The 12,500-nt window shown below is 40.7% G+C and overlaps 1 pseudogene; it reads left to right on the plus strand.

Moving 5' to 3' along the window:
* The first annotated feature begins 296 nt into the window (after positions 1 to 296).
* The window catches only part of LOC137979060 (mucin-like protein), a 12,761-nt pseudogene continuing 557 nt past the window's right edge, over positions 297 to 12,500 (plus strand).

The raw sequence follows: 12,500 nt of genomic DNA on the forward strand, positions 1-12,500 counted from the left end.
AACCCCGACAATTACTCTTGCGGCTCTTTTTTCTAACCTAAACACCGTCTTATATTATAAGTGGAGGTCGACCCCCATAGCAAGCTACCGTACATCATAACTGGTTTGCAATGATGGTAGGGTTATAAAAAGCAAGGCGGCCGCTCATTTACAGGAAGATAAGTCTCTCTAAGCGGAGCTGCACAGACAAGAATAAAGGTTTTTTTTTTTTTTTTTCTGAAATGTACACATAGAACAATGTGCAACAATGTGCAGATAGAACAATATGCGCCGCCTTAACATTTCGATGAGAAGAATATGCACGTCTGTTCACAATGTTTACGGTATTTTTGCTGAATGAGATAAAATGTATGTACTTGGTGTTTCTTGTCTCTTTCGGTTTTTATGTTGTTATTTCGAAGCACTTTCTCCAATCTTTCTTTGTATTTTTTATTTTCCAAGATATTAATGAGTGCTTGGAGTTCACTTTCCAATGTCAAGATGAATCCAGAAGTGCGAGAACACCTATGGTTCATATAAATGTGTTTGCGAAGAAGGTTATATTGGATAGAAAACAAGTGTCAAGGTAACGATAATTCAGCACCAACAGCAACTTAAACTATTTGTGTCGTAAAATCAAGATGAAAGTACTTGATTTCTGTCACTTAAATATTGAAGTCATGTTCTTGTTGTTACGGGTTGCTATGCGAAGCATTTGGATCGTCAACTTCTTGAAACATTTAATATTACCAATTGCCTCAGCAGATGACTTCAGTCATTTGAAATTATCGCGAGCTTATTAAGTAATTACTGGAAATTAACTGCATAGTATCAATTGGTTTTTGCAGCGCTGATACAGTGAGTGTTCCTTTGTCTCTAAAGGACTCGATAAAGGCGAGGCACCACCTCCACCGCCACCTGCTCCGGAGCCAAAGCAACCATCAGAAGAGGAAAGAACACAGTCTGTAAAACGTTGACATTCGGGACTCAACACATCTGAGGTTTAGATCTACCATAGCGACCATCGACAAAAACGCTAAATAAACAATGGCTCTGCGCACAAGTTTGTACTTGTGCGCATATCTTTCCCTTTCAACCTCGAATCTGCGACGTGAGCACTAAAGCACTAAACGAGAAATTTTGATATTATTTTCGTCATTCGTCGTTATCGGAGTTATTGCAATTTGGTCAGAAATAACCTTTGAGGATACGATGGTTTCCACTCCCCAGCTCCGGTCACAACCTATCTGGTTTAACTCTCTTATACGTATTGAAAATAAACCAGTATATTTTAAGTTGTGGGCTACGAATGGAATCCAAACTATCAGCGATTTAATGACAACGACGGAACTTTGTTGTCTTTCTCGGAATTCAAAGAACGTTTCAAAAATAAGCCAACGTTTTTATCTTTTATGGGTATCATTTCAGCGGTAAAGCAATTTTGGAATAAGTTCAAACCAGACATCCTAAGAGAAGACTGTAACTACGATAACTTTCGTCCAATTTTCTTTAATAAATAAACATACTAACGGTGTCTACCAAAAGGTAATAAATAAAAGAAAAAGCTACCCCTAAGGAGTCAAAAGAAATGGTCCATAGACTGCATGTGCGAACAAAATGAATGTGTGAACTGGAAGGCCGTATACCAAATTCCACAGTGCCAGTGCCTATTCCACAGAAGGCTAGCCACTAATAGTTTCCTGAAAAAATTAACACATATGAAATGAAATGTTGATAGAACCCACTGGGAGCTCGGAAAAATCCGATCCCCATATGGGATTCGAACCCAAGACCCTCCATGATCTAGTCGGATGCTATATTTGGACCAGCAGAACAAACGGCCAATGCCCCGAGGCCGGCTTCCCTATTTCCTCTCACATTACAACATTATTACCCATGCCGGAGAGCACGATAAGAATCTACATGCAGTTTTACAGCGCCTGAGAGAAAGGGGTTTAACCTTAAATGGAGCCAAGTGTCAATTCAGATTACACAAGTTAACCTTTTTCGGACATAACCTGAGTCGTGAAGGAGTTTCGCCAAGTGAAGAGAAGATTGCGGCAATCCCCAAAGAATGCCTCCGAAGTGCGCTCATTTGTACAACTAGTCCAGTATTCATCAAAGTTCATCCCGAACTTTTCACAAGTTGCTGAACCTCTACGAAAGCTGATGCGGAAAGATCAAGCCTTCATTTGGGGTGTCGAACAACAAAGGGCATTCGAAGAGCTCAAAGGTCTCATGACGTCAGCGAAAGCACTGCCTTATTTCAGAGGGGATTGCAAGACAAGGATAGTGGCAGACGCAGGACCAGACGGCCTGGGAGCAGTGTTACTCCAGTTTCAAGAAGGGGAATGGAGAGCTGTGTCGTATGCCTCGCGTAGCCTTACTGAGGTCGAAAGACGGTACGCTCAGACAGAAAAAGAAGCCCTCGCCCTAGTATGGGCATGTGAACGGTTCAACTGGTATGTGTATGGGCGTGATTTCGAGTTAGAAACGGACCACAAACCTCTCGAGTGCATTTTTAGAAGTAGATCCAAACCATCGGCAAGAATCGAGCGATGGGTTCTCCGTTTGCAGTGCCACAACTACTGAGTAGTGTACCAACCCGGCAAAACTAACCTAGCAGATTCGCTGTCCAGATTGAATCAGAGTGATCCCAAACACCCGAGCTGTGAGAAAGAGGATTTTGTTCGATTTGTAGCTCAGGAAAGCACGCCAATTGGCTTAAGCCCATGGGAAATCGAGAGAGAGTCTGCAGAGGACCCGGAACTGGCTAGTGTGCGCCACTACGTCCAGACTGGAGACTGGTCTCAGTGTTCTATGCCAGGATATGCGTGTGTCAAGAATGAACTCTGTATAATTAGCAAGTTGGTATTACGTGGAGACAGAATTGTGATACCCCAAAGTTTGCGAAAGGTGGTGTTGGAGTTGGGTCATGAAGGACACCAGGGTGTAGTGAAAACGAAGAGTAAACTTACGACAAAAGTGTGGTGGCCTAAAATGGATGGGGATGTGGAGGGAATGTGCCGAGGTTGTCATGGCTGTCAAGTCACAGGACAGTATGCACCACCCGAACCAATGCAGAGGACGGAGCCACCCACGGGATCATGGCAGGATGTGGCAGCTGACCTGATGGGACCTATGCCCGGTGGGTAGAATTTGTTAGTGGTCGTTGATTACTATAGTCGTTTTTTGAGGTGGTAGTCACGAAGTCAACTACTACACCCAGGATCATTGCGGCCCTGATGGACATTTTTGCCCGATTTGGATTTCCCTACACCTTAAAGACTGATAACGGTGCACAGTTCGTGAGTGGAGAATTTGAAGGATTTCTAAAGGAATGCGGAATTGAACATCGAAAGTCACCACCTCTCTGGCCACAAGCAAATGGAGAGGTGGAAAGACAGAACAGGACACTGTTGAAGTCCATGAAGATTGCAGCCGCGGAAGGAAAAAGGTGGATTGATGAATTACCGAAATTTCTGTTGGCATACAGGTCAACACCTTAAGTCTCCACTGGTGCCACACCCGCATCTCTGATGTTTGGAAAGGAGATTAGAACAAAACTACCGGAGTTAAGACCAGAGAAATCTTTGCGCGATGAAAGTATGAGGAATAAAGATTGGGAACAGAAGCTGAAGCAAAAGGCATATGCAGATGGAAACCGTGGAGCAGTACCAAGTCCCATTGTCCCTGGAGATCAGGTTCTCCTAAAGAACACTAGGGAGACAGGAAAACTAGCTCCGAAGTTCGAGACCAAGCCGTATACAGTCCTAACGAAGGAGGGACATCAAGTAACCGTGGAATCCAGTGAGGGAGCTGTATACAAGAGAGATAGTTCGTTGGTGAAACACTATCTGTCAGTGAGCGAACCTGAACCAGCCATTGAATCGGTACCAGCGAACACAAAGTCTGAAGATAAACCAGGAGCGGTAGAGAGACCTAGGCGCATCATTAGGCCCCCTGATTCAAGGACTATGTTCTAGGGAAGCCTAGGAACTGTTAAAAAGCTTAACTGAACTCGTGTTTATTGACTTTGCTTAATAGAAAGAGGTTTTTGTAAACTTTGTTATGTTTCATTTCTCACTCCGTTTTATTTACAATACTGCAAGACTGGAAAGGAAGGGATGTAGTGTCTTACAAGTATGCGATGCGGACCTATGTAACGCACGGAGTTATGAGTATCAAAAGAGAGAGATCCGCCATGTTGTATAGTCTCGTGGAAGTCTCGTGTAGTTTTATTAAAGTTGTGTTTATCCAAGCCTTAAGTGTGCTTCCAATAGCCATCCGATAGTGAAACGTTACAAAGGTAATTAACTTAGTGATGGCAAAAATGATTAATCTTTTGCTAATGTACCTTAAAATTTGTGGGACCTTCTTGACAAAGTAACACCATTAATTCAAAATAAACAGACCAACATGAGACAGCCAATACCACCTGAAGAACGTCTGGCAGTGACCTTGAGGTTTTTGGCTACAGGAGAATCATTTTTCAGCCTCCAATATCAGTTTAGAATCAGTGCACCCTTATCATTTATTGTTCCAGAAGTGTGTCAAGCTGTCTTTCAGGTCCTCAAGGATGATTACTTCAAATGCCCAAGTGCCCCAGAGGAGTGGTTGAAAATAGCACAGCTATTTCATGATTGTTGGCAGTTGCCTCATTGCATTGGTGCTGCAGATGGAAAACATGTACGTATCCTCCATCCACGCAACTCTGGATCTGAATTTTATAATTACAAGGGCTTCTTTAGTGTTGTGTTGCTGGCAGTTGTAGATGCAGATTACAAATTTATATTTGCTGATGTAGGATGCCAAGGCAGAATAAGTGATGGTGGTGTGCTTAGAAACAGTCTGTTTTGGAAAGCCCTAGTTAATGGCTCTCTTGGCTTACCCCAGCCCAGATTGCTTCCTGAGTCAACAGACTAATCTTTTGATGGCAGTTACACTAACAAGCCAGTATCTTTTTATCTAGCTGGAGATGATGCCTTTCCACTAGAGAATAACATAATGAAGCCTTATTCACAAAGAAATCTCTCAGAAGAGAAAAGGATCTTCAACTACAGGCTTTCCAGAGCTCGATGCATCGGTGAAAATGCTTTTGACATTTTGTCAAGCAGGTTCAGGGTATTTTCTACTGTTATGTGTGCAAAGCCAGAGAGTGCTATCAAAATTGTCCCCTGTGTAATAACTCTACACAACTTCCTAAGATCAAGAGTTCCAGAGAGGTATATACCCACTGAGGCCCTTGACATGGAGCACTCTAATGGTGTGGTAACAGAAGGTTCCTGGGGGCGTGAGATTGCTACAACCCCTTTTGCAAGTGTCCCAAATTCTCGAAAGGGAAGGCAACCAAGGAAGGCAGAGGAGATAGGGAACAATTATGTGACTACCTCAATGGTCCAGGCCAAGTTCCATGGCAGTGGAATGTCTTAATTTCAATTTTAAAACAGCATGAAAACTGCAACAAATTTCATTCCATCATGACAGATGTAAACAATGATGATATTGTTGTTGTTGCTTTGAAACATTGAGGCATTTATCCGTATCTTAAATGGAACAGTCAGTTACATGAGGAAGATAAAGTATTTCATTAAACAGTGTCACTTAAAATATGCCATAATAACAAGGAATGTCATTGACTCCATAAACAGAGTTTAATTTAGTTGGGTGTTACAACTTATGATATTTGTATGCACAAACAATATTTACATTCAAGTACAATAAATAATTCAGTGTACTACTTACATTTTCTCTGATTGAATTGGACAGTTTCTTTTTACTTTTATGAATATATTTTTCTCTCATGTATAAAGTTATACAACAATAATCGTAAGTTTATACAAGTACTGTTTTTTCAAAAATGGTGTTCATAAAAGTGGCATGAATGCCAAAGTTTTCACTTGTAACAATGGAAATTGTGAATTTTGTCTCAACAAAATAGTACTTTTTAGATTGAATGACAACGACAAAAACAAATTACTTGTCATTTAAGTCATCAAAAGAAATGGTGACAATGTTGGAAAGAGGCTGTGCTACAGGTAACATAACTTTTAACAGACATTGCTGAATCTCAATTTTGAATTTTCAATTTTTTTTCATACCCCTCCGGTATTTTTTTCAGTTGTTTTGAAACATGTCACACAATGTCAGGATCATTGACATCCTCTTTTGGGCACTTCATTACCTGTAAACAGGTGGACAAAAGCTCATCCTCGAATGCTAATGATCTCTTTTTTTTTTGTTTTCTACTGAGGGAGGTTAGACACTCCCTTGAACACAATCATCATCAGGAACTTGTTAAGTTGCCTGCTGAGATGGCTGATCCTGGTCCACTGCTTCATTTTCTTTCTCCTCTGACGTGTCAAGTGCCCAGATTGCTTGTGGTTTTCCTGGGGGTGTAATGTTATCTCTCAAGAAGTGGAGGGAAGAAAAAAAGGGCCATTTTGAAAGATACACGTCCTTGGTCCCTTTTCCACTTGTTCTGCTGCTTCTTTCTTTCCAAATTCCTTTCCCATAATATGTGCGCAGAGCAGACATTTTCTTTTGAAGCTCCTCACTTGTAAGACCTTAAAAATGAAGGCCACATTAATAAAAGGTAGGGACAGATCCTTGAGAGTCAGAAAACAGGACACTGAAGCAAATGCAGCAAGAGCAAAACCCCAAGTTAGTACCATTCGATGTTCAACAGTTATTTGCTTTTTTTAAAAACACGGACTGGTTTTGTACTGAGTTCATTTGAAGTCATTTCTATTTGGCAGTAATATTGCGAACAGTGCAAGACAGGACATAGCAAATGCGTATAACCCTTATTCATAAAGAACATTCATGTATGGTTTCAGCGAAGACTACCACACACGACCGTGCACCAAATTCATTGTTTACTTGCGGCCGAAGCAGTACTATTCATAAATTTCCAAAGTTTGACAGGATCTGAGTGGTCACTGATCAATCAATACATGGTACTCATTTCATGTTATCTCGTACTTGCAGAGAAAATGGGAATTACCCGTAACAAAACTAAAGGACTAATAAGCGTAGCTTACCTTGTTTATCCAGACGTAACAGAATCCGATTCATCGCATTTTGCCTTGCATCCCTTTTAAAATAGTCCTTGCGACGGCTGTTGAAAAGAACTTCTTCTTCACTCCAAAGCGATGTTATTTTTTCTGTCTCTTCTTCAGAAAACGTTGTCCTAGCTTTTGCACTTACTGGTGACTTGCCAACGGGGACAATTTCTCCCGCCACTTTATCACAAGAACACTTCACTTTCCTCCCCTACTCAGTAGAAATTTGTCACAAATACGTCATTTTCTTTCGATTTCGCCTGCGACTGTCGCAGCGTTTTAAAACATGTTTCAAAATGCTACGACATTTTTTCTACCGTACACGACAATCGTAAGGGAGTTGTAGGTTTGATTTACACGAAACAATTCGAGTCGTAGGCCTGTCGTAAGCTTGTCGCATACGACAAAATCGTACCGTGTAAATAGGCCCTTAAGGAACCTCAAAAGTTAACTAAATTCACTTGATGGGTCCACTTCAACAAAGTTTGGTATTTTTGGGCTTACAGACACTGTGGCCTTATTCGCTAAAGAAGCCCGGATTTTTTCATATTTAGGGTGTTTTTCCGGGTAAGTTCTCTCCAAAACGAAGTCGGTGACCCCCCATTTTTTTTTTACCTTTCTGACATCACTAACTCATCATTATCCTTCAATGGTAAAATTTGCAGAAAAAAAACAATGTTAGAAAATTTTCGCACGAACGTCCTTAATGTGTTTTTTCGCTTGTTATAGTGGAACAAACCAAAGGAGGACGCATTCAAACAATCCGTTGCAGAGGCAGCCACCATACACTGCGCAAATGATAACAATTGCATATCAAGCAGGTAACGAACTCTGAGGAAACATGATTGCATTCACTGGAAAAAATCAGACCGTACTTTTGGTCGTCTATTTTTGGCTGGGTGGCTGATTGACTGACTGACTGACTGACTGTCTATCTATCTGTCTGACTGACTGGCTGACTGGCTAAGTACAAGGAAGGGTTACGTATTTACAAACGTTGGCCGTGTAGCACTTATATTTCAACAGACTTAACTGATTAGAGTGTAATGTGAAGTGCTAGTTTTGTACCCCATATGAACCATGTGAGCGTTAGCCCTACTAATGGAAATGGGCCCACACAAGGACGGAGAACAAACTCTGACCAGGATGGGAATTGAACACACGACCTTCGGGTTAGATCAACGCTGCTCTACCGACTGAGCTACAAGGTCAGACGAGAGAAGGCCGTGGGAACCGAAGATGTGAATGTCAATGTCAAGATGTGGGTTCAATTCCCACTCTGGTCAGAGTTTTTCTCTTTCCTTGTGTGGGCCCATTTCCATTAGTAGGGCATGCTTATCACGAAATCAGGGAAAATTGCTCCATCCAGGGCTCGAGTTTGATTTCAAAACAAAAGATTTGATTTCTATTGTTTCTAAACCGTTCAAAATACATTTGTGACAACTTTAAACTGATGTTACACGGTTTTACACTGTATTACAACAAAACTGCATTGTCTTTTTGGCCAATCAGAATTGAATAGTTTTTCGTGTATATTATTGAATTAGCTATCAATGCAACAATTTCACCTTTATTGCACTATTTTACTTTTCTGCACTCTCTTTGGGATTAATTGACATGCTTTCGACCAATCAACGCGCTCAATTTTTTTCCTGTATATTATTAGGCATAAATAAGCAGTTGCACTTTTTTTTCGTTAGTCTGAAGAATTTACCGTACCCGCGTGATTATTAATACCGCATTGCACGAGAAACCGTGTGATTACCTGTACTTATATATCCTCGACTGATCAGCAATAAAAGGCATTCAGTAATCATGCACTCAAGTTCTATTTCTTTGTCTTTGTAAAGCTCTAAACGCAAGCGCCGATCATTAAACAACCTCATATTCACCGAGGATCAAGTACATCTCTTGCCTGGTTACCCAAAACAGGTTTCTCAAGTTCCTCTTTTGGCCGTCATAGCATTTTACTTACAGACTCCTCCCGGATCATCAAGCTCCGTGATAAACAAGAATGTTTTGGAGATAATTGTGAAGTCGTCTGTGGCGGAAATCTCCTCTGCTCTCAATGCAAACATCTCAAATGTACAACTCTTTGACAAGACAACCACAACAGCACAAACACCAGAACCAACATCAGCAACAACAACAGCACCAACATCGGCAACAATATCAGCAACAACATCTCAAACAACAAACACTTCAACAGAAACAACAACTGTACCAGCAGAAGAGGGGGACCCCAATACAATGCTTTATGCTATAATTGTTGGTGTTGTTGGTGCTCTTGTGTTTGTCATTGTCGTCAGCTTGATTGTTTGGTGGCTATGCAGAGGAAAAACACGGTAAGCAGTCTGACAAGGGCCCTCGCTCGTTATGTAGAACACGTCGAGGTGTCTTTAAGTTTCCTAAAATGGAACCTATTGGACTTTCTCTGAAAATAAAAATAAAACAAATTTTGTTTTTGTCAACAGTGAACGGTCGCTTCGTGGTCAGGAAAAGAACGATGCATTGGGCCTGGAAATGGGCCGTGTAAAGCGTTCTGAAAATATTGGATACTACAATGAGGCTTACGCGTAAGTAAATGCTATCATACATACCATATTAGCTCTATTAATTCATTCAGGGCCGGAACCTCAACAGTATATGCCTTCACTGATCAATTCTTATATCAATGTACTAGTCCACTTCCCCTAACCCCTAGCCTAGATGAGCTTCCTGAATAAAACAGAAGATGCTCTTTTCGCGGCGGAAGCGGCGAGAACAATAGTGACGAGTGTCATGGTTTGTACATGACATATTTCCCTTGAAATTCCCCTTTTTGTAGATAAATAGCCGTTCGAATGCCCTATGTTAGGTCCATTTCAGAGGGTAAAATTTCATCACACTCGCGCTCTTAAATATGTATCTTTTAAGGAAAAGTTCAAACAATTGACACATTTTGCAACATGGGAAATTACATTTAATGCCTTGAAATGTAAGATACGTTTTTTTTCTGCAGCCGCGGGCAACTGATTCCGTTGTAACTCAGGGTTCGTGCTGGATTTTATCCAGGGTGTACTTTCATATACCGGACCAAAATGGCGGAATACAAAAGAACCATTGATATTCTGATTAGGCCTTGTTGATTAGATCTTGTTGTGTTCGTTTTCTTCTTTTGTTTTATGGAAGGTAATTATTCCAGATCCGGTATATGAAAGACAAGGCAATTGTTTACAAAATTCCAGCAATATTGGTCAAGGTGTTTTCAAGAACCGGAAAGGATGTTTCTAAGAACATTTCTATGCCATACATCGTGTTTCAGTGTTTTCTTTCCTGAAAAAGTCTACATTGATATTCTTTCCCACGTCCTGCGAGTTAAGTGCACGCACACCCATTTTAAATTTTGCATGTAATCTCACCCCAATAGTCAAATTTGGGCTCAATGTTTGAAAAATCTCTTTAACTTAGCATGATGCAATCTCAACCATTTTCAACATTTTTCACCCGAGCAAAACTTCAAGGAGTTTTCAAGCAGTTTCCCACCACCACATATTCATTCCATTCCACTCCAATCGATTCCATTGTTTCACTTCAAGGCACGAAACACAAAAGTGAAATTCCCCCCACCCCATCCCCTTCCCTTTGTAATGGTCAAACACTGTTGTAAGATCATCAGATTTCATGGTTACCCATGCACCCATATCCCTCAGGAGGGATGTATTTGTAGTCTGCACATGACGGGTACATAAATGCAGAATAGAGCGAATTTCATGTTACCTTGAAAAATAAACGTAAAAACAGAACGTAAACAAAATTGCAAAAACATTTAATTGGCTTATCGAACAAAACCAAACAAGCGCGAATTTTCATTGGCTTAGCGAACGCGGATGTAAACAACGTCAACTCTCTATGGAACTTTATGGAAAGCGATCAGCGTCACGGCGCTTTGACGTCCTTTGAAATGCAGTAATGTGATTGGGCAATCGAACTGTTTACTGCCCATATTAGGAGTTTCCTTGGCGGGAATAAGGAGAAACCTTGTTTTAATCTTGCCAAACGTTGGTTCGTGAAACAAACAACGAGCACTTTTTCAAGGTCATACGAAAGTCGCTGTAATAGACCATATTCGTATTGTCAGTATTGGGCTGGAACTAGCTTTGCAATGAAGGCTAATGCGGGAGAATTTTTTCAAGTGCAAGTACTTTTTAATATATTCTCCCGCATTAACCTCTATTGCAAGCTAGTCCCAGTCCTATACTGAGAATACGAATATGGTCTATTGCAAATGGCCAGATTGATAATTTTCCTGTAATTTTGCAGGCTTCCCCCCAAAGTACATCTTGAACGACAGTGACCAAGCTCCGTCGCATCGGTGGACACCTAATGCGGAAATTTTACAACATCACTGGCCAACATATATCTTTTGATTTTTATAAACTCACTTGCTAGAGAAACGCACTTGTAACCGGAATAGTATAGTCGTTGCTCCAGATAGATCAGTACCCTATTCCACTTCGGATTATCCCATTTTATACACCTTACCATTGTTGCAGAGCGAACAGTAATTGCTGCGGTTACCCAGTGGGAAGAAAAGAGCGCATCTCAACACGAACTGGAATATGATGTCATTAGGGAACGCCACGGACGGCAACCGGGAGTGTCATCTGTGTTTCACTATCACATTTGTCTTGCTAAGTATTTTTTAACCGTTAGATACAATTAGTTTAAAAATCTGGGGAAGACGACTGCCCGGACATTAAAGGGAACCTTCACTCTTACTACAGAATAAGTTTAAACCGAAGAAAATTGTTTACAAATAAATTTGTTCGAAATTTGCTTTTAAAACAGTGTTAATATCAAGAAAAGTGAATTTTAAAATCGCTTATTTTCACTTTCAAATTTTGCGGGCGCCGCCATCTTGAATAATTTTGACGTGTTACGGTTGCCCTATTGTTCTAATACAAATAACAAAAGGGTAACAGTAACACGTCACAATAATTCAAGATGGCGGCACCGGCGAAATTTGGAAACAAAAATAGGTGATTCCAAAACTTATTTCTTTCGGATACAAACGCTTTCTTTGAAAATATTTAGATTGACGTGACTGTAACAGTTATTTCTTTATTGAAGTCGAGGTTCCCTTTAAAAATGTTCACTTACGGTTCACGCCCGTGGCTCAAAAACGCCTCGTGCTTAACCTCGCTATTATTAGATATAAGGACCTGTTTATGACAATTGTGCTCACAGGGATTAAATGGAATGGGATTCTATAGAACAAGAAGACGTAGTACGCAGTAAAGTAGAATAGCACAGAATAGCACGAGTATGCACTGCTGCAAAACACAAGTGCATCTTAACATGATTATGAAAACGTAGCGAGCTACAAGAACATTACGCAATACAACGCAGTTGGCCAATTTTCTCATTCTTTATTGCACGTTTTGCGATAAAAGAAACTATACTGTTTTTATTTTT

Source organism: Montipora foliosa, chromosome 12 (assembly GCF_036669935.1).
Source record: "Montipora foliosa isolate CH-2021 chromosome 12, ASM3666993v2, whole genome shotgun sequence".
Lineage (NCBI taxonomy): Eukaryota > Metazoa > Cnidaria > Anthozoa > Scleractinia > Acroporidae > Montipora > Montipora foliosa.